Below are 22982 nucleotides of genomic sequence, written 5' to 3'. Positions count from 1 at the left end.
TATTTGATAAAACATACGAGGCTTAGAATGCTCCGGGGCTTGCCTTTTAGAAAAGATGTAGGCCTATGATCAGGGCACTCTAGTAGTTCTTCTAGAGCCTACACCTCACTTTCAAGAGCTACCTGTAGTGGTGCCTCCTGATTCTCCTCCTCTTCGGCCTCAAACTCCAAGAGGGTGATTCCTTTGGGCGATCCTATATGCATGAGCATGAAATAAGATACTATAGATGTATAGGTAATGACATGGTTGATATGGTATGATGAAATGCATAATCATAAATATCTTTAATAGCAAGGCATTAGAGTAATATCAAGATTAACTTTCTTTTACTGAGTAGGTGCATATCTCTTCTCTAGTACTTAATCAAACACTCACTTAGGTATTTCTTGGACTGCAACAGCAGTCACTTGTTTTGACCATAACTAGAGTTTTACACATCTAATTAACCTGATCTAGGACTTTCTAGAAAGCTTATAAAATTTTCTACAACTTTCTAGGTATTTATTGGACTGCAACAGCAGTCACTTGTTAGTAACAAGTTTCACAGAAGAGATCATTATCACCACGAAATTGTCACCACAACAAACACTATATATGCAGCCATCTACTTGAATTATAGAGCAATAATTAACTAGTTGCCTATAACTAATTAGCTTTGAGCATAACTACCAGTACCAACAAACTATATGCATTACATGCTCTATAGAAAACATCATGGTTAAGCCCAATAACTTATTTACATGCATTTATTAATTTCCTTATATAATAAGGTGATTTAAAGGGTAAATATTTATAGTGCTTAATAAATTCTAAGAAAATTACAGTAGCCTACACATGACCCCCATAGTGTATTGTACAAATTTAATTTCATTTGGATAAGTATAGTCATCTCTACAAAAATAACAAGTAGCATAGGCTTATTTTAGCAAAAATAGTCTAGCATAGTGAAAAGTGTCAAACAACAGATTTCCTATTCTTTTACTTTCATTCTAGCAAAAGAATACCGTGTAAAAATTTTCATGATCATCAGTTATGTATTTTTACTCCAATTAATTTCACCCGAAACTACCAAAAAATCAAGGTTAAATAGTAAAATCATATTCCAAGTATGCCTACCATAGGTTTATTATTTTTCCTAGCTAGAGCATGTCAACGTAAGACCAAAAAAATTTGAATCACATTTTTAGCACTTCCCTAGCTCATGTTATGCATTTTACAAGATAGAAACTAATTTAAAAGCACTTATATAGATTAATTTAATTCCCCCAGAAAAATACTCCAAACAATAGGTTTCATACTTTTATCAAATATTACACTTCATTATGAATCCAACAAAATTTGGTTCACTCAATTTGGACATTCCTAGCTCTAGATATAAATTTTTGAAGTTTGAATCAATTTCTAAAAAAGAATAAAGAAAAACATTTAAAACTAAAATTGCTACGTGCACCCGGCTCACTACACCCGCTGCGAACTGACTCTAGGCCCCGTAGTCAATGGGCCCTCACATGTCATTGGCATAGAAGCCGAGCGTGGCGGTTCACCGAGGAGAGCTCACCAACGATGGAGGTCACCACCGACGTGCTCCCCTTGAACAACCCAGCGTCAAATGGTACCCAGTGATTTACTTAGAGGCGCATCCGGAGCAAGCTCAACAGCGGCCATGTTCGGCACGGTGGTGATGCACGGTGGTGCACCAGCCTGACTCCGGCCACGATGGGCTAGGGTGAGCTCGGCTATGGCTTCACGGTGACCAAGCGAACTTAGCGGGCACGGATCAGGGTTAGTAGCGGCTGTCGGAGGGGCACAGACCGCATGCATGGTGGCACGGCGGCTTGAGCACGGATGATGGTGAGGTCACCATTCGATGACAAATGGCAGTCGATGATGGGTCTTCATCATGGGATAAGTTGCTAGGGTTCACGGTGGCACTGAAATGCATGCTAGAGGGGCATGACAGGGGACTGGTTAGGGACGGCCGCGGTGAGCTCATGCTTGTGGCCATGGCGAATGCACATGGCACAGACACGTGTTCCCGTACCAATGCGGCGGTAGCAGTTAAGCAGGCTATAGCCTTAGCATCTAGACCCTATGGCGATGATGGACCAAAAGAGAGGAAGGTAGGAGGAGCAGTGGTGATGGCTGGACATGGGCGAGCTCCTACCCAGCGGCGCACCATGGCCATGTCGGCGACGACGACGTGCAATGTGGCCTGACCTAGGCTCAAACAGTTACAATGGTAGGTCGGGGAGGTAGAGGACATGGTGGCAGAGCTATGGGCGTGATGGATTGGTTGGTAGTGTGGCATGGACGGTGTGCAAGCATAGCGAAGGCGCACAGCGATGGCGACAGTGGTGCGGCTTGGCTCTGGCGTGCACGAGAGAGAGAGACGAGAGGGGGAGTGAGTGAGCACATGAATGGGTGAGCGTGGACGCGCGGCGCACTTCAACTCGCACCCGACTACGACATGGCCCAGAATCGACATACGGGCTCCACGTGGCGGCCGAGGCCTGTGGCCGATCGACCACGACACGCGCGTGGCGCCGGTTCAGACGGTGGAGGAGATGACTGGCAGAGCAAGTTCAAGTTATTGGTACTCCTAATCCGTGATAATTTTGTGGAAACTTCTTTAATACAAAATGTAGAGCTACAAGAGATCTACAACTTTCCTTTAGAAAGTTTTGTCAAATTTGCCATGGTTTTCAATTTACAAAGCTCCAAAGTGGGGTACTTTGAAACTAAAATCAGCTCCCACACTTAGAAAAATTTCTAAGTCCCTAAACAACATTTGATTTCTAATTTGGAGTTGTTTTTTACTATGTTAGGCACTGAATTAGCTCATGACCCTTAAATAAAGTTTGTTACCCATGTCAAGAGCTACAACTTTTATGAAGGGTGCACTGCTAACAAATACTATTTGCTATAGTTCAACTCTAGTCAAAGTAGTAACATGAAAAATGAAGTTTTGAGTAAACTAGGACTTAGAAGCAAAATTGGCTCATGCCATGGATACAAACATTGTTCCATTTTTCATCTTAGATGTGTTTAAGGTGTTTTTGTTACCTCACAATCATCTCTTGCATTGGTCGCACATGAACACAAGCATATGCATGCATATAATCAACATCACATGTGATAACGATAACGTGAATGAAATGAAACTTCATATGATCTTGCTCATGAATGCTTGGATGATGCTTGTGCTCATGAAATGCAGGTACCAAATGCAATGCTTAACACTAGGGTGTTACCGTCCAAAGGACTTAAAAATCCAAACCCTAGCCGTGAGGTAACATCGGTAGTTATCCATATTTACTTTTTAGCAATGCATGAATTACTTTTCACTTTTAGCATGTTTACTCATCTGCATTAGTATTGCATTAGTAGAAAGAAAAGAAAAATTACATCATTGCAACATTAAAGGCTAAAGCCCCATGTGAATAAATCTATGGTGTGTAAAGGCCTGTAGGAATATTCACTGTGGTGGCATAAAAATAAAAATACCATATATACATATTTTTTGCATTATATAAATAGGAAATCCAAAAATATTAAATAGACATCCTGCTAGAACTTTGTTAATTAGGAAATCTATCTAAACCTCTAAGGAAAACAAATCTCTAAATAGCTAACCGCTAACCCCTTATCCTAATCTGAGCCATGAGTTTTTGTGCTCTTGTTGGAGTATTTTGCAGGATGATCAAGAGTAAAGCCATCCATCCGAAGTACATTTTCCCAAACTGTCCCTACACCCACTGCACGAGGAACACAACTTCTGGACGGATGAAAAAGACTTTTGCTGGTAGACTCACTCTAAGAAAGACCACGACAATATCCAACTTGGGGAGGAGCATCCCCCATGTATCTAGCTAAGTATCTCTTTCCCTTTTGGTTTTCTATTTTTAAGTTTGCTTCATATTTGCTAAAGAAATAAAAAGATGCATAATAAACAAAAGCAAAATAAAAGTTTATCTAGCTAGTTATAAATATATTAAAGGTGTGATCTTAAATTGTGAAAAACAAAATAAAAAGTGTGTCTAGCTTTCTGTTTTTAAGAGCTAAAAAATAAATGGTCTCTAAGGATAATCTCTTAAATGGAAATAATGAATAGTTGCTCTATCATAATTCCTTTTAAGTACCTAGTTTTAGCCTTCAATTCTCCCGAGTTTTGGATACGATCATTTTGATATAAGAATTTACGTTGAACTTGAAACTCGTGGGTAGCATGTGCTTGATCTAAGTCTAGGTAATGGACGGATATGATATGAGAAGGTCTAAGCTACTATTTATCTTGTTCCTAGTGATACTAAAGTTTTGGAGATTTAACTTTTGAAAAAATATGAAAATCTTACATGATGAGCTCTTGTATGACAAAGCTTGAATTCCTACCATAGCCATATATGATATTTAGATTAGGAAAACTTCCATTCATATATGTTGCTTTCATTGCATTGAGTTTATTAAAGCTTTGTTGACCCTTATGAGAGGTTTGTCATGCTCTTAAAATTAAGATCACGTACACACCACCCAAATATGCACTACTCCTATACTGAGGGTAGGTGCAATAACATGCCATTCCATATAGATTCACCCAAAAATGTTTTACTCCTACACTGGGAGTAAACACCAAAAAATTTGATAGATATCCACCAAATAAATGCTCCAAGTTCTTGTTGCTATCTCTTAAAAGTTTTGTTGCAAAAAAGAAGCATGGGGCTATGCAAAAGTTATCCATAAAAAAGGAAGAGATGAGAAAAAAATGGACAAGTGTCTGAGATATTGAAAACAATGGGTACTTAGATGCCCGTCTGAAAAAAAAGATGAATAAGATAGCCCATGTTCTTTTCAAGTTTTAAAAGAGAAATGTTTTCAAGGAGCATAGTAAAATTAGGTTAGCCACCATATATCCACACACATGCACATCTTGATTTGATTGTATGACTCAACTCTCTTTGAATTTGAGGTTTGACTTTACAATATATGTATTGCAAGTATGTTCTTTTATGCTTTCTCCACTCCTATGAGCTCCACATAAGCCTTAGTTGTAGGAAGAGAAAGGCATAGCATCACTATTGCCTTGGTGAGGATCCATAAATACCATATATTGAGAGACTTGAGAGTGTCATACAATGGAAGCTCTGAGTTTTATTTTGAAAACCTATAAAAGCTCTAGAATAATGGTTGAGCAAAGAACTTGAGACATAGTGATTGACTTGATTGTTTTGTCTTTCAATTATTCAAGACCCAAGTGAAGGCTGTGAAGCCCCATGGTTGAAGGTAATATAGATAAGTTTAAAGTCAGCTCAGTTTATTCTAATCTAGAGGAGAATTCTTGTTTGAACGCATATGTACTTTTGAGGAGTTGCTACAATGTATTCAAAAAAATCTCAAAACTCCTAATCCATTTACTAAGTTTAGCGTTGCTAAGGGACTAGCAAAGGTGAAGCTTGGGGAAATTTGTTGATGGTAGTTAACAACTATTATAAACCATCAATATAACATGCATAAGGGCATAAATATAATCACCAACGAAGGTTTAGGGGTTTAAACTAACAAATTCCATGAGTTTTGGTGAATCTGTATTTTCTGCAAGCTTTATCCAGAAAATGTCAAGATGGACCTACATGTCAGATTTAATTGCGCTTATCTGCAGCGAAATGGACACCAAAAGGTTCTAGAAGACTCTAGAGGACTCCATATCAACGTGAAGGGTGAGAGGCCGGCACGTGGGGCCGCTTAGCCCCACCTATAGGCCGCCTGGCCCCTAGGGCCCACTGTTAGCCTCCGCGTCACAATATCAGTTCTCCACCGTCTCCTATGTTGCATCTTCGCCATCCTTTAAGTCTGTTTGATCCAAGGACTCATGTTGGATGCTCCGGCCTATATATATCAGCCCTGCTCCCCTGAAGGCATAAGTCGTTTGAGAAGATAGAAACCCTAATCATCCTCAGAGCTCCACCATATTCTAGGGTATAGCTAATTAGGCTAGGTCTAGAGGGAGGCAAGCAGGCTTCGCTTGGATTCCCGATCATGTCAAGAGCATGGTTTGGTATAATCTTTGTACCCCTGTCTCTTTGGTTCCTCCATTACTTTTATATGCTAGTAACAATTGTTATGACAATATCAGTATTTATCTTATTCATGTTCTTTGTTACAATGTTCATCGTCTACTTTGATTATATGCTTAGTATAGTTAGATTATCGTCATGTTCATGCATAAGTTCGTATAGCGCTCACTCTAAGGTACCATGGGTGAGTGGTCGACATTGTCTAAGCATGGTGCTTATACATTATTTACCTATGAATACACCCTATATTCTATGTCATGTGATACTCTTGTTGAGTCATTTGTAGTCCACTCCCCGAATATAGGCACACGTAGGGTTTGATTACGAAGGAAGGGTGAGCTCTGTACTTAATCTTCCTTAGTAATATCCCTTATGTATAGATATGACGATGATCTCAGTAATGATTACTAGTTATAATTGCACTAATCAATATATGCTTTGACCTATAATTAAGAATGACTTAGGAATTATTCCTCTAATATTCTACCTGACCGTCACACCGTTGTTGAGCTAGTCATGATAGCAATTTTCATCAATAGTTTATTCAGGCACTGTACTCCACCCGCTATGATCCAGGGGGTTTAAACACATATCACCGTTAGTTGTCTGTTTGATTCGATGGTTCATTAGCGTGGATTGAGTCTAGACCGTCCATCTAGACCGAACCCTAAGACCATCCTTCGTCCACTACAAGAAACATGTCGGTTTTTGACATTTCACTTTTGTTTCATGTTTTATGACACACCAGTGACATAAATCACAAGCCAAATTGGCTATAGTACAATGAAAGTGACCTCCATTTGTTGTTGGACACTGAAAATGGTGAGGTTTACTGGAAGACGCTTTCATTCTCATCAAATTTGCTGATGGACACCGAACCCATCAAAATATTCGTTTCTAGCTTTTGAGGAGAGAGAAGAGCGATGAAATGTACTTTATACCCCTGCCTCTTTCTTCTTCCTCACTCTCTTCTCTTCTCCCCCACTCATCATTCGCTCACAAGGTCACCACCGTCCGCAGGAGCACGAGGGCTACCACCGAGCGTCGGCTGCCACTGCCACCAGCTTCGCTCACTAGCCTCTGCGCTCAGCACAACATAGAAGCACACCTCTGCTGTGTAGGAGTAAAACATTTTTGGGTGGATCTAAATGAAAAGCATGTTTTTGCGCCTATCCCCAGTGTAGGAATAGTGCATATATGGGTGATGTGTACGTGATCTTGATTTTAAGAGCATGATAAACCTCTCATGAGGGTCAACAAAGCTTGACTAAACTCAATGCAAAACAAGTAGCATATGAGTGGAAGTTTTCCTAACCTAGATATAAACACTGTTTGGCTTCGGTAGGATTTCAAGCTTTGTCATACACGATCTCATCATGTGGAATTTTTATATTTTTCAAAAGATAAATCTCTATAATTTTAGTATCACTTGGAACAAAATAAATAGCAGCTCATACCTTCTCATATCATATCCGTCCAATTACCTAGACTTAGATCAAGCATTTGCTACCCACGAGTTTCAAGTTCAGAGCAAATTTTCATGTCAAATCAAGTTCATCCAAAACTCAAAGAATTCCAGGCTGAAAACTAGGTACTTGAAAGGAATTACAACAAAGCAACTATTCATCATTTCTATCATGTGAGATTATCTTCAAGTTCTTTTTATTCATTTGGCTCCTAAAACAAGACAAAAAAAACAAAAGCACATTTTAAGCAAATTAAACTTAAAGAAAAATGTACACTCTTTTTGTTTGGTTTTTTAGATCAGCTCCATAGTAATATATATATAAGATAAAGGTAAATTTTTATTTTGTTTTCTTAGTTTTGCATTTTTTTATATATAATACAAATTCAAAAATTAACTAAAGAAAATGATAAAATACAAGAAATAAAACTTACCTGAAGTAATGGGGGCTCCTCCCCCAAGCTGGTTGTTGTTGCGGTCTCTCAGAAGGGTGGGTCTATGTTGAGACCCTGGAATAAGTACTACCAATTTTGGTTCTCCTGCTCCTGGTGCTGCTGGATGGCGGCAAGGCATTGTCCTACTTCTTCTTGCCACTGGGAATGTTGGTGCAGAGTGTTCTTAATCTCATGCTGGTTCTCCTCAATGGTGGTGAGTCTGGTGTCAAAGCGAGCGTGTTCCATCTGTTGCTCATGGTAACCCATAGGCGGTGGATGGTGGCCCTTGTCTTAATCATGATAGCCTGTGGGATGATCATGGAAGCCACGAGCAGAGAAGGACATGCGTCCTCCCTGGTAGCCGCTGGAGACCTCCTCATAAGACTGCTGCTGGTAGTAGTCAAAATTGTCATCCTACCATTGCCCACTTGGCCCCTGTTGTCAGGAACTCTCTGAATGATGCAGAGAAGGCTGCTCCCACCCAGCATGTTCAGGTTGGTGCATACGAGAAGATCCCAGCTAGTACCAACCTGTATGCACAAGATGGTGCACCTAGGAAGGTGCTACTTGATCAAATCCTATGTAGGCGGTGAAGGCAGGGCCTTCTAGAATGGGGTCATCTCCATGGTACAGAGGCTATGGGTTGCGAGTGATCCTCACAGAGGCACTCCTATGAGGTGCTTCCTCCTTTCTCTGCAAATCAAAGACAAATGAATCCACTGCATACAAACCAAGGTTCCGGTCTAGGTAATAGGAACTCGGTTGTATAATCCACATACATCATGACAAGTTTCCTGTCTCTTCCCTTTTTTAACAAATATGCATGGTTAAAATAGTCATAATTAATAAGCCAAATGGGAACATCAATGTAAGTAACAGAAACATTTTCTAGCATGCCCAAATTTTTAGCTATGCGGGTGAACAAAGAAGTGCACCCAATATCTCCCTTAAGACCAGGAATTTCTAACCATTGTGTCATCATGAATTTTACGAGTGAGACCTTCTTTGTTTTGATCATGGCATAAAGCAGTTTTAGTTCATTATTCCTAACTATGCGGAAATCACTTCTAGGAAATAAGAAAAATCCTAACCATTTATGCATAAAGCGCAAAGTAGGGTGCTGAATTTCATTGGTACGAGGATGGTTGCAAATAATTTCTTTTGAAATCTCCCTCCAAAACTTATTCCTATCAAAGTCTTGTATAGCAGAGTCTATGTCAATTATGCACTGAGAGTGAAATCCAAGAAGTTCACTAAAATTTTTTCTAGGGAATAGAAAATTCTTTCCCAAAAAGTCTAAATGAAACATCCGAATCAGTGGGTTGCAGAGTGCACAAGAATTTAATAGTCAAAAGCATACACCCCGGCTCATCAATTTTCCAAGCATCCTCCAATCCTACGGTCCTAAAAATAAGTTCAAATTCAGTGGTCATACCTGTGGCTTGTAGTAGGGCTAGATCGTAGGCAGGAGTGAGGATGAAATCCTAGGTCTTCAGCTTCCTGTACATGTTCTTCTCCCTATCTCCCCGGAGCTTGAGCCGATTCTCCTGCAGAAGAACATTCCTTTCTACGGGGGCTGATCGATACGGTGCTCCAATAGCGGGAGACAGTGGATTGACCTCCATGTTAGTGCTTGCTCGGGATGAAGAACTCCTCGTTGACCGGAACGACATTGCAAGCTTGAGTTTGCCGGCGATCTTGCTCATTTTCCTACAAAATAGACAAAAACAACACAACTCGAGGAACAGGATTAGGAGATGAAAATATTAGTGATTAGCCATCCAGAGTTAGTAGTCCGAGGGTTAGTCGTCCCAAATTGCCTAATAAAATTCTAGCCAATATTTTGGCATGACTTCCATCTTAATTCTTTTTAATTCCCTCTCTTGATTTGGACAACACTACCACACTTAAACTCTATTTTTCTTTCAAATTTCAGCATCACCTCTCTATCTTTCTCAAGATTTTAGCACTACTTTCATACCCAAACTTTCTCTCACTCTTTCTTACTCCAACACTACTTAAAAGAAGAAATTTTGAAATGGAATTCCGAACTCAAGAGCTGGAATTGTATTATGTTAGAGGCCGAGATCAGCAAGGAAGGAGTCGAATTTATAGGCGACGCAGCAGTAGGCTGGCCGGCTAAGTGGTGGGGCTAGCTGGCCCCACATCATGGCCAAATGACCTCTCCATTTTCCTGATCCCTCTTTGCTTCGTGCTTAAGCAAATGTTGGTGCCAATTGGTGCTCTTTCAGTGGATATGGTTGGTGAAGAGTGATAGTGTAGGATAAGTAGGTGATAGGTGGTGGTTGAGTGGGTCCCATGTGTCCCCCATATTTCTATCGTATATATAAATATAATGCAAAAATATTTTATGATACTATGTAATATAAGAAGATGAATGATGGTATTTTTAAATTTTTATGCCTCATGGTAAATATTTCTTATGGATTTTTACTCTGTAAAAATTATTTACATGGGGCTTAAGTTTTTATAATGCCATGATGAGAATTTTTGTTTACTTTTTCTAATGCAGGTGTTGAAAAGTAAATATACCAAAGTAAAATATAATGCAAAAAATAATTATAGATAACTACTAAGTTACCTCCCAGCGAGGGTTCGGAATTTTGAGTCCACCGAACCGGACTTCTCCGTTCAAGTTTATTCTTCAGGTGCGCCAGTAGGTCTCGGAGATGGAGACCTTGATACTCGGTTCTCATGCCACTCCAGATTGGAGCATTGTTCCGATCTTGGCTCGAAAATGAACCACTCTTCCTTCCCATTAATATAGAATTTAATTTCTCTAGCTCCGACATCAATGTGAGCATTTGTAGTGCACAGGAAGGGTCTCTCAAGAATGAGGGGTGTCTTCATGTCTTCCTGTATGTCAAGTACTACAAAATCAACGGGAACAAAAAAGTTTCGTATTTTTACTGAAATATTCTCAGCGATTCCTGCAAGGGTAAGGACCGATTGGTCGGCCAGCTACAAACACATCGATGTTGGTGTGAGTGTTGAATATTTGAGCTTGTCAAAGACCATTTTGGTCAAGACACTAACATTTGCTCCAAGATCGCATAACGCATTCATAAAGTTCTAGGTCCCGATCGAACAGTCAATAGTGGGACATCTTGGATCCTTCTTCTTGATAGGTGAAGTGTTTAGGATGGCCGCACTACACTCCTCCATTAACTTGATTACCTCAGTGGAAGGCAGTGGTCTTTTGTTGTTGAGGAAGTGTCAGAGATACTTCGCATAGGTACGTACCTATATGGCATCGAGCAACAGGAATATTGATATATAACTTTTGAATTACCTTTATGAACTTACCAAACTGCTCATCCATTTTGGCTTTCCAATTTATGTGTGGAAACAGTTGGAGAGTTGTGTCATGAAAATCTTATTGTTACTCCTGCTCTTGTGGCCCAACTTCTTCAACTTCATTGGTTCTCTTCTCCTCTTCTGTAGTACCACTGGTGTCTTTCTTGTCCTTGTCGGATATGGTGGATCACGAGTAGACTTGCCACCTCTTGTGGTTATGGCGTTTACCTTCTCAAGGTTAGTGGCAAAAGGCAGAGCAGCAGCCAACTGAGATAATTGTGATTCTATCTTTTTATTATAGCTAAGTTAGTCTTTTATGGCAGAAGAAAACTATCTATTTTAGTATTTTTGTTTTCTAGGACCTTGTCATTAAAAGAAAGCATCTTAGAAATATTCTCATTAATCCTAGCTTGTTCTAAGATCAAGTCTCTCAAGGATGGTTGTTTAGAATTAGAAGAATTATAGTAATTACCTAGGTACTTACCTTGGTAAGTAGACCGTTGTTGTTGATTCCACCCTTGTCTCTGTTGTTGTGGAGTAGAATTGTTGACGTTGTTTGCATCCTCCTGATATTTAGGGAATTCTACCCCTAAGTATTCTCCACATACATTCTGAGAATTGAAGGCATCTTGAATAGCCTAACGATCTTTCTTGTAATTGGCTCGCTGTTCAAGCCAATTTAACAGGACATCCATCTTGGTTGACACTGCACACACCTCTTCTGGTACTTCTTCGCTCTTATTGCATGCTTGAATATTCCATTGAGACTAGCCTTGATTAGAGGCTATCTTTTCCATAAGAGTTTTCAATTTTTCCAAGGGTGAGTGACATAAATGATCCTCCAGCAGTTGCATCTAGTTGTTCATGACTTTCTAAGTTAATCTAAGGTAAAAGCCTTGCATGAGCAACCAATCTTCCATCCCATGATGAGGACAATTTAAAATGTATTCTTGAAAATGTTCCCATGCTTCTAGAATAGTTTTCTCCCTTCTATTGTTGCAAATTGGAAATCTTTCCTCTTAAGGCATTTGTCTTGCCTACAAGGATAGAATTTTTCTAGAAAGGCCTTTGAACACTTTTCCCCATGTGTTGATGTGATCTTTGTTGATGTAGAACCACTACTTCGCTCTTCCCACTAGTGAGAATGGAAACTGACAGGAGTAGTATGATGTCTTGAGGAACATCCTTGATGACGACTGTGCTACTTATCTTCAGAAAATTCTGAAGATGAGCACTAAGCATCTTCATGTGCCTTTCCACTAAATGGGGTAGCTTGCACCATACTGAGAGGCTTGGCTTGAGCTCAAACTCAAGGTTGGTAGTTCTGAGTGTTGGTCCAGTGCGAATGTTCTTGGTGCTTGGAGCAGAGATCTCACATAGAGTCTTCTCAGCCATAGCTCAGAAACTAGTGTTGAGCTTCCTCTTAATTAGGTTGATTTGATTCTGATTGGAAGTTGTTGGTGAATCACAACCAGTCCTGCAATACCCTATATAAGATATGAACAAAGACAAACAAGGGTAAGCCTGCTAAAGCATAGGTTATGATTTCATCAATAAGTATTTATTTGGTCAATTCTCTTAGCCATGTGACGCTCCCCAGTAACGGCGCCAGAAATGCTTGTTGACATTTCTTAGCATCACTCTTTACTAAGTTGTCGTCCCTAGCATGATGCTAGAAATGCGTCGTTGGTAATTATAAATGACACTTGAAAACTTAGAGGAAAATTATATATATATATATTAAAGTATCCGCAAGCACATAGATAATATACAATTATAGCATTTCACCCAGGAGTATACCAGGTATCATTATTTATATTTTATCCACGGGGAGGAGCTATGGAGTTGTGTTGGCATTGAGATATTGACAAATATATACTTATGATAAAATCACTCTCATGCTATGGCACGCGTAAGTTAATGGATAAATAAATGATAAGTGTAAGGTAATAATGGTATTCCAGAGATAGAAATAGAGACTCATAAAATATAGTATGGCTAAACAGGAGATTCGTTAAGAGCAAAAGATTCCTAAGTCATTCCTTATTTACTAAGTCTTTCATACACCTAAGTATATACACTCTCATCTATAGTACAACTAACTTTGGATCTATGCATAAGGAACATTACTCAGGAAGATCAAGAACAAAGCTTGTCTACCTTTGCAACCGTGTTCTACTTGCTCTACAAACTAGGAGTGGACTACAAAGGACTCAACAGGAGTGTCACATCTGTGATCTACCACATGACCCAGAGTGTAGAATGCATTAGTAGGCAAACAATATCTAAGCACCATGCTTACATAGTGTTGACCACTTAACTCACTCGAAGTACTAAGCTAAGAGCTTTGCGAACATATGCATAAATTCATCATCAATCATAACTATATCAAGCATATAACTAGAGCAAACAAGAAACATAATAAATAGCAACATCATATTGAAGAAGCACAAAGTCATAAATTTAGAGATACAATGGCTATACCAGTCTCTAGATGGCAGATCCAGAATCCTAAGCAATAGCCCACACTCTACTTGAACCTTGCTATCTAGCCTATACTAGAAACTTGAATAATTGGAGCTCTATTCTCTTCTCTCTAGAAACCCTAATTTTTGGTCTGATCTTCACCTATGGCAGTGTCCTCTATAGGGGGGGCAGGGGCTAGGTATATAGGCCGGACCATCTAACAGTGAGCCCTTGGATCAAACCTGACTTAAATGACAGTGTAGATGCAACCTAGGAGGCGGTGGAGAAACCGACATTCGAAGGAGGGGCTGACATGTGGGGCCCAAGGGTCCAAGCGGCTTACAGGTGGGGCTAGCCAGCCCCACATGTCAGCACCTCGGCCTCCGCTTTGGTTTGGTGTTTTCCCAAGTCCTCTAGAACCTTCTAGAGTAATTTTCACCATGGATAAGCGCGATTTAATTTGATGTTTTGATCCCCCTTGACATTTTTCTAAAATAACACTGCTAAAAACATAGATTCACCAAAACTCAGGAAAATTATCAGTTTAAACCCTAAATCTATGTTGGTGATCATTTTCATGCATTATTTCAAGTTATATTGAAGTTTATAATGAATGATAACTACCGTCAACACCGATACAGCCTTACAAACAAGGTATAAGTCATGACAGATACTCATAGACAAATCATAGGTTAGACCTAACCAATGCATCCCTACTCGTCAAAATCTACTCTACTCCTATTCCTAAGGGGTGGTGTGAGCCAAAAAGTAAAGGTACTAGTTTGTGTTGATCATTGGAGATGTTCATTACAATGGCCAGGGTTCAATATTTAAACCTAAGGCCAGACTATGAGTCCTGGTCAAATAAGACCAGTTACAAAGAAAGAAAAACTCCTTAATTTAAGATAAATTGGACTCCAATCTTTCCTTTCTGTGGAATCCGATGTGTCTTCTTGCTTCGTGCCTCGTTGATCCTGCCAATAGGTTTGATCCTGCCAATAGGGTCCATCCCCTTCTAATGATGATGTTGTCATGATCCTGCTGGCCATTTGGTTAGCCAACTTGCTTAAATATTTTGGCTTTCCTTGATAATTTCCTATCCTTGGAGATTTTCCATCGAACCACATTTTGGTGTCAACACATGCCCCCCAATTTTGGGATAAAAATGATTTTATTCCAACATTACTTCCTATGGCCGTTTGCACGTGTTGTACCCAAACATCTACTCTAATCTCATGCCAACTTCTTGCAAATTTATTCTATTGTCATTTCTTGACCAAGGATTTTATCAAAGATCGTGATGTCCGGTTATCTGATGGTGATCATCTTCTTGACCTCTTGAGCCATCCTTCTCTCTTTTCTGACTCGTGTTTAGCCGATCTCTTGTTATTCCTTGAGTCTATCATGTCTGCACACCAATTCCTTCTATCATTGCTTGACCGCTGCATCAGTGCTCGGCTCCTTGGATTGGTCCCTTTCAAGCTTAGCTAATCGACCGATCTTTAGTCGATTAGTCTCTAGGGCCTATTTCCGAATGTGCATGAAAGCACAAAATTGCAGCGGATAATGCTTTACGTCCACATCTAGATTTGAATGGAACTTGTAATCAATCTTGATGAATAAAAATCTTCAAATCCACCGTGCTCCTGCAACTGCCACATTCTCATTAGACCACATGAGGTTTCCTCGATCTTCGAGATGGCCTTTTGCCTTCTATTTACTAACATTAAATCTGTGTTGCTCATGAAAATCCATCGGTGTCCCACTTATGGCTATAAATATATATCCCACAGTATAGTCAAAGGATCATATTTGCTCTGCTTTCGCTCTTGTTGCCGTGCAACTTCTCTTTCCTGACCTAAACCACCCTTTCCTTTTCTCCCAAAACCATGGCCGATGGCAAGCTGCCCTACCAATGATATTCTAGAGGAAGAGCTCCCCATGCGCCAATGCCTTTGTCATATAGGGTAAGTCAGATCCTATTTGCACCTTTGTTCTTTTCAATGATCATTCTTGACTGACTTCTTCTGACCTACAGAGCCATATCCCATGCTAGGTGCCCATCGTCATGTGGTGGGGCCCTCTAGAGTCGCTCGAGATACTAAATCAACGACATCGATAGGATCTTCTGAATGACTCCTCTGACTCCTATAATGGAGATGATGCTCACCGCTATATCCACGAGTGGAATGTGGAGATGGACTGCTACTTGGAGGCAACTCATGAGAATGGTCATCTGGAGTTTGCCTTGAATGCCTCCCTAGGCTACCCTTGCCACCGCAGAGGGGGAGACCAATGTCGTCTAGGTCACAACTAGCGGCGTCTCATGCCAGAGTTGTGGGTAAGCTCTTCGAGATAACTTTGTATCTGATTATTACTCTTTTTCCTTGGTCTTCTCCCGAAGATCTCTTTCTTCCCATTGTAGCCCTGACTAGAGCAACTAGAGGCACTCCAGTTGGTGGCAACCAATGCGGCCGATGCCCTAAATGTCCAAGGCGTTGTGTTGGATGCCCACCTCTAGGATGTCTCTGCGCATGCTTGGGAGGTGGCTTTTCACGATGTTCGACACCGAGCTGTTGTTACCCTGACGATTGCCTAGGTGTGCTCAGGGCACAATCTTCGCCTGCTGCAGCCCAGCTTCCTAGATGACAAGGGCCCCAATATCTATCAGGAGTTGGTGGACGACTTCGAGGGAGCCCCTAAAGTCATAGCACATGTAACCCCAGCTGAATGAATCATCAGCTGCATTTTCTTTGGTACTTAGATTGTAAATAGGGTTACATCAATTGAATAAAACTTTTCTATTGGCATCTGTTCCTCATGCTTTGGTTCTGAATGTTGCTTTTTCAGTCACTAATTTCTTTCAAGCTGATAACGAAGATCCTATCAGAACACTTTGAACTTAGGTTCTTGATCAGAAATAGCTGATTGGACCGAATTAGCTAACCCTTTCAAGGCTGGACCATATGTGGTCAAGTGCAAATACCAACATTGCATTAAACAAGATTCCTTCTAAATTTGCATCCTCTTAATTAGACCTAACCCGAGGCACCAGGTGCAAACATTCAACCGATGTATTTTTCCACTTTGTATAAACTCTCCGCTGTTTATCAATCGACCTTCAATGATTCTTCCAAGACTTTCAAACTGCTTTCTCACAACTGTCTTCAATTGATTAACTCTTGGAACCAGTTTTTGGGTCTGGGCTATGACACAAAACTACAGCAAATGGATTTTCAAATCTGTGGCTCGAAACTGAATGAAGATGCAGAATGGCAACTCCTCACGTCCAACTGTTGCTTTCTCATTTGAATCTAACGCGGCCCAATAAACCTACCCATGTTAATTTTGGCTTATAAATACGCACCTCCAGGGGATAGTCGAAAGGTCATATCTGCGCTTGCTTTCACTTCTGCCACCGCACAACTCCTTCATATTCCTCCTTAGACAAAAAAAACTTGTTCCTTAACCGATAACAATGGCGAGCGACATGCGTCCTACTGGCGATATCCCATAGGAGGATCTCCCCCCTCGTCAGCGCCTTTGTATCCTAGGGTATGTTCAAATTTCATCCCAATCTTCTGATAATCATCTGAATTTGGTAACTTAGCTTCACAGGAACATCACCCAGGTCGCCGTCCAAAATCTTCTGGTGAGGTTTGAGGCCTAATCGGTGGTGCCTGTGACTTCCTCTGTCGACTCCACCAATTCATACAATGGAGATGACACTAGGCATTTTCTTCATGAACGGGATGAAGTGTTGGGTCGTCATTGGGAGGTAACCCAAGAAAATGAGCGCCTAGAGGCTACCTTGGCTGCTTCCTAGGCTGCTCTTACTGCCATAGAGGGGGAAAGCAATACTGCCCTGGTGTGATTAGCAAAATCTGATGCTAGGGTTGTAGGTAGGATCCTTAGAAGTAACTCTATACCTTCATCATCTTGCCTCGTCATGCTTCTCTTAATGATTTCTTCTTTTATCATTACTGCTCTGATGAAGGAGTTGTATGCCCTTCAACTGGCAGCGAACAATGTCGCTAGATCTATGAAGGCTTAGGGTAATCTGGTTGTGAGTCGCTTCTAGGATATCCCCATGTGTGCTGGGGCAATTGCCCTCCACGGCATCAGACATGGGGCTACGGTTGCCCTAATGACTGCCCAAGTGAATTCTGGGCATGAACTCCGAGGGCTCCAACCCAGCTTCGCTAGTGAATATGACCATCATGAATGGGTGGAGGATTTCACCGATCATGCCAATGCTATGGTGGATACTACCTCGATCGGAGATATCATGAACAACGTCTTCTTCAGACCATAGTTTGTACTTAGGGATTCAACCATAAATAAAATCTTTTGATTCCACTCGTGTTCATTCCTTGTTTGAATCCATGTGAGTTTTCTTGAGATGACGATGGCACACCTTTGAGTTGATCTCATGTGACCCCTTTTTCCTCTTTTTATTTTTGCACTATAGGCAATGCATGCCGCACCAGCTTTCGCCTCTTTAGGCTGAGTTGGGATATTTTATTTTTGTTCTAAAGGCGATACTCTGCTAGTATCGACTGTGAGACTTGGTGATGACCCGCACTTAAGCTCTAACCCTTAATCATCAGGACTTGAAATCTCATAATGAAAATTGTTTCAAAATAGTCAATGATGATTCAAGTACTAAATCTTTACGAAAACTCAACAATCATTGGCTGTCAAGCTCTGTCAAACTGTTGTACAATCCAAATCTGACTCCTTAAAATAGAACGGTTACATTCTAACTCATACAAGCAATGTTTAGCCGATCCATAATAACTAACTAAAGAAGGCATTAAAATAAACTCTCAGAGCCGATTGTTTAGATCGGCTGTTGACGTTCATCATTGACTTTGACGATGCCTCCTTCCCATAGTCTACCAGAGAAGCATTCATAGTCTTCAAATTCCCAGTATGCTAGATCGGTTGTTGCCATGCTTACGGATGTATCAGCCTGAACCACTTGGACGTTGTCTCCTTGCCACTAGATAAGGCATTGGTGCATTATGGAAGGGATTGCAGCAATTAGCGTGGATCCAGTCATGACCTAAGAGCAGACTATATGTTCCTTTACCATTGATGATGAAGAAAGTAGTAAGCCAGGGTTTTACTTCCAATCGTCAATTCTGACATTAACTGCCCCCTGGGTCTTAGACGCATTGCCACCGAAGTCTTTCAACATCATGTCCATTTCAAGCAGATCTTCTGGGCCCTTCCTGAGCTTCAGGAAAGTAGTACAGGGCATCAGATTGATAGCAGCACCTCCATTCGACTAACATCTTAGTCATCGGCTTTCCATCGACTAAATCCTTTCATGTATCAAGCCTTCAAGTGCTGATGCTGAGATGGCTTGTCAAATATAGCTTGTTGGGACTAGAGGGCTAACTGAGCTATTGCTTCTCCCAATTCTTCTTGATCATACTCCCCATCAGATTCTTCTTGTTTGTATTTGGAGGGAGCCCTAAACTCTATAGGTAGAATGAAGACCATATCAATATTAGTCGATGGCTTACCCTTATTGGTTGTTTGCTTAACGTGCCATGTCTGAGGTCTGCTATACTTTTGAGCTTCTAATTCTCTATTTCTCATGCGTTGAACTCTTCTCTTCTATCTCCTTGTTAGACCTCCTAGACACCATTGACCCTCCTACCAAACATACTCTTTCTCTTCATCATGATCGGCCCAATTTTGATCATGGACATGCTTGCCTAATCGATCATCAGCTCCTTTATTTTTTATGCGTTGATCCATGTTGTTAAATTAATAATTCAAACACCCATGGATGGATCGGCAGTTGGCTTGAAATTGCCTGAACTCCACATATTGATTACTGCACTCTAGGTAGTTATGTCTTGTAGGCAATTTCAATCCTTTGTTCCAATAGTGTTTGAAGAAAGGACAACTCCAATGTAGCTCGGCTTGTTCTCTTTCATACCTTTCCTCACGCCGACGCTCATATTCTTCTTCTTTAAGCCGGCGTTGATAATCCTTTTCCTTCTGGTGTTGCCATTTGTTCAACAAGATCCTAGAAGTGACCCAAGGACGTAAAGCACCAGCTCTAGATGTCTCACCGTGTTCGTATCGACTCTTTTGCTGATCATCCTTCTTTAACTCATTTGTCGATATCTGAACTTTGGAGTCAATTGACTCATTTTCCTTGGCCTTAGCTGATGTCAAGACCTTTGTCTTTCCCTTAGCCAACTAAAACTCCACCATATGCACCCCTAGGTAGGGATGTCCATCTATGCCCATTGCTAGGTTTTTGACTGGCTCAAACTTGTCCTTTCCTTGTTCTATGGCCTTCTGAATATGTACGCAGAAGATTCTACACTCACTAGTATTATGAGTGGTGGCATTGTGGAATTTGCAGTACTTCTTCCCCTTTAACTCCTCAGCCAAAGGGATCACATGATTTGCAGGTAGTCTCATCTGCTTCTTCTCCAACAGTAAGTCAAAGATCCTATTAGCTTTCTTGATATCGAAGTTGTAAACATCTTTCTTTTCCTTCACCTAAGGACATGATACTAGAGCCTTGTCCCATGTCCATTCAGCAGTTGTGACTTCTTCATCTTCATCAGAGTCTGCATCAAAGGGATCAGACATAGCAGCAGTCCCCTTCAAATACTTCTCTTTGCGCAGGGTCCGGTGCTAACTTTCAAAAGCAGACACTCTCTAAACTAAATGGGCCATGCTTTCAAAGTCTTGGCGTTTGAACTTCTCTCTGATCAAAGGAGACATCTCTTGAAGGGCCAATCTAGCCAATTGGCCATCAGATAGGTTCAATGAGTAGTAATGGCTCCTTACTTCTCTGAATCTCTAAATGAACTTAGAGCTTGACTCATTGTTTCTCTGTCTCATGCTTGTCAGATCTATAAGCTTCTTCTCTCCTATCCCACTATAGAAGTATGCATAGAACTTGTATTCCAAATTGGCCCACCAAGTGATGGAGTTTGGTTTGAGCGAAGAAAACCAACTGAAGGCCGGTCCAGAGAGGGACAAAGGGAAGAACTGAACTTTGTGTGCCTCCTCAATAGATGCATCTCTGAGCTGAATGAGGTAGTGGCTAATGTGTTCCATGGTTGTCATCTCATCTACCTCGGTAGATTTGGAGAAGTCCAGGACCTTGTAGCATGGAGGGAGTTGCACAATATCATACCAAGTAGGGTATGGGCACTGGTAGGAGCCAACCTGCCCTTTGGGCTTTAGACCACACTGGCTCTACATCATAGGAACTATCCTATTGATGAATTGTTAGCATCCATGCCAACGGCTTCCTATCTTGGCTGTCCTTGGGCTTGGGCTTGAGATCCTTATGCTTGAGCTTGTTGACCCTAAGACTGAGACTATTGTCCTTGAACTTGTAGCTATTGTCCCTAGGCTTGAAGCTACTAAACGTTGTAGTTATAAGGATTCTGATACCCAGGGTGTGGCACCATCTCGTACATGCTGACATCAGAAATTGGATGATAACCTTCTGGATAGTCGATCTGGGCCTTGTGAGTGGCATATCCTTGTAACTGACTATTGAAGAAGTTAGGACCGACATCCTTGGAGATCCATTATACTAACAGAGCAATTTTATGGGCCAACTGAGGTGTCTGATAGGAAGTAGTGAACTTTCCCTGAGACTGCCATTGCACAACCTATTGACTAATCGGCGAGGTTGGCTGCTGGATTGAATAAGCATGGTTTTATCTAGTTGGAAGCTGATTTGTCTATGTGACAGAGGCACTTAGAGATTGCTAAGCTAGTGGTTGCCCCCTATTTCTTGTCCATAACCTTGCCCCCTACTGTTGCCAGGGATGGTACTTGCCCTCGTGCGGTTAGCTAAACTTGAGGGTCTAGGGCTTGTCCTCCTAAGGGCTGCTGATACTACCCACCATTCTACTGTTGACTAGAGCTAGTCACATTGCTTACCATAGCCAAAGGGTTGAAGCCACTGAAGTAAGTCGGTCCCGTCTAATCAACTGGTGCCCCAAAGAAGACTAACTTCATAACATTGCCAACCATATTGGCAAGCATCTAATTGTGATTTGTAATGACTTCATTGATAGTCTTGTGGATCATCTAGGTGGCAAGTATAGCTTCAGCTTCTTCATCTAGATCGCTCTGTCTATGTAGGAGAACTCTTGCCAGCGGGGTCTTCTGAATGATGGATTCCTGTGTCTTGCTGTAAGACAGTAGGCACTTCTCTTTGAATTCTTTCGCTGCCTGCTCAATGAGCGCCTTCTGGTCGTCAGGCAAGTCCTCAAGGTTGACCTTGAGGATAGCGTTGTTGTTTTCTATGCTGACGACTATAGTTGACTTCTGATCAAATGATTGTGGTCCCACCAGGCATGCTAGACCTATGTCGATGCCAAAAATTCGACGCCAGGAACATAGTGATCAACGCCGAGGAGAGGCCCATGTGGAGCATATCTCGAGCTATCTCTCTAGGCTTAGGAAGGGCACCACCTGATTGGACGATCATGACCTTGGGGGCATGCCAGTCCATTTGACCTGCAATTGACAAGGGAGCAAGATTGATCAGTAATTTAAGGTGAAACATGCCGGTCGTTTGTCTAGACAGTTCCAAATGTGCGGCCTAGTGGCCAGTAAGACGAGGCTATCGACTAGAGAGTCGATATCCAATATGTTCATGATGTATGATAAGCAAGACAAGCATAGCGGCAATCATCAGTTACTCAATTACATAGATCTAACCTGCCAACTATCATGAAAGCATGCAAAAGATGTAAAAGATAGACATGAAAGCATATGATTTGACTGAGAAACATACTAGCTTTTAACCAAGATAAAACAAGTAAAATCATGTGGATAGACAATACATATTCTCAAAAGACAAGCTATCGGCTAAATAGCATTCCAGCGAAAGAAGGGTCATAGCATGCAACCACTCAACCATTAGACGTATATAATCCTGTACACCTATCAAATCCAATCTACTACCTTTATTAGTGGGGGTCAGACCTAACCAATGCAGCCATAATAAGGATAACAGATTAAACCTTCAAAGCATATAGATCTATAAATGCTTAACGAGATGACGGGAACATACTACGATCTGGTAGCTCAGGCGATGGGCTAAATAGCCGATGCAGACATAGCATGCAACCAAGGACAATGTTTGGCCATAAGCAAGGCTTACTACCTGATGGTTTCCAATCTATGATGCTAGCAGTGGGGGTCAGACCTAACCGATGCAGTCGT

General features: G+C 41.1%; 1 non-coding gene across 1 annotated transcript; it reads left to right on the top strand.

Moving 5' to 3' along the window:
- The first annotated feature begins 12203 nt into the window (after window positions 1-12203).
- On the top strand, window positions 12204-12311 carry LOC136506345 (small nucleolar RNA R71). The gene has a single exon (XR_010771553.1). It is a non-coding gene; the product is annotated as a small nucleolar RNA R71 (small nucleolar RNA).
- The last annotated feature ends 10671 nt before the right edge of the window (window positions 12312-22982 follow it).

The sequence above is a fragment of the Miscanthus floridulus genome, chromosome 14 (genome assembly GCF_019320115.1).
Source record: "Miscanthus floridulus cultivar M001 chromosome 14, ASM1932011v1, whole genome shotgun sequence".
NCBI classification, from domain to species: domain Eukaryota; kingdom Viridiplantae; phylum Streptophyta; class Magnoliopsida; order Poales; family Poaceae; genus Miscanthus; species Miscanthus floridulus.
Note: the sequence above shows the minus strand (reverse complement) of the source record. Positions and strands in the feature narration are given on the sequence as shown.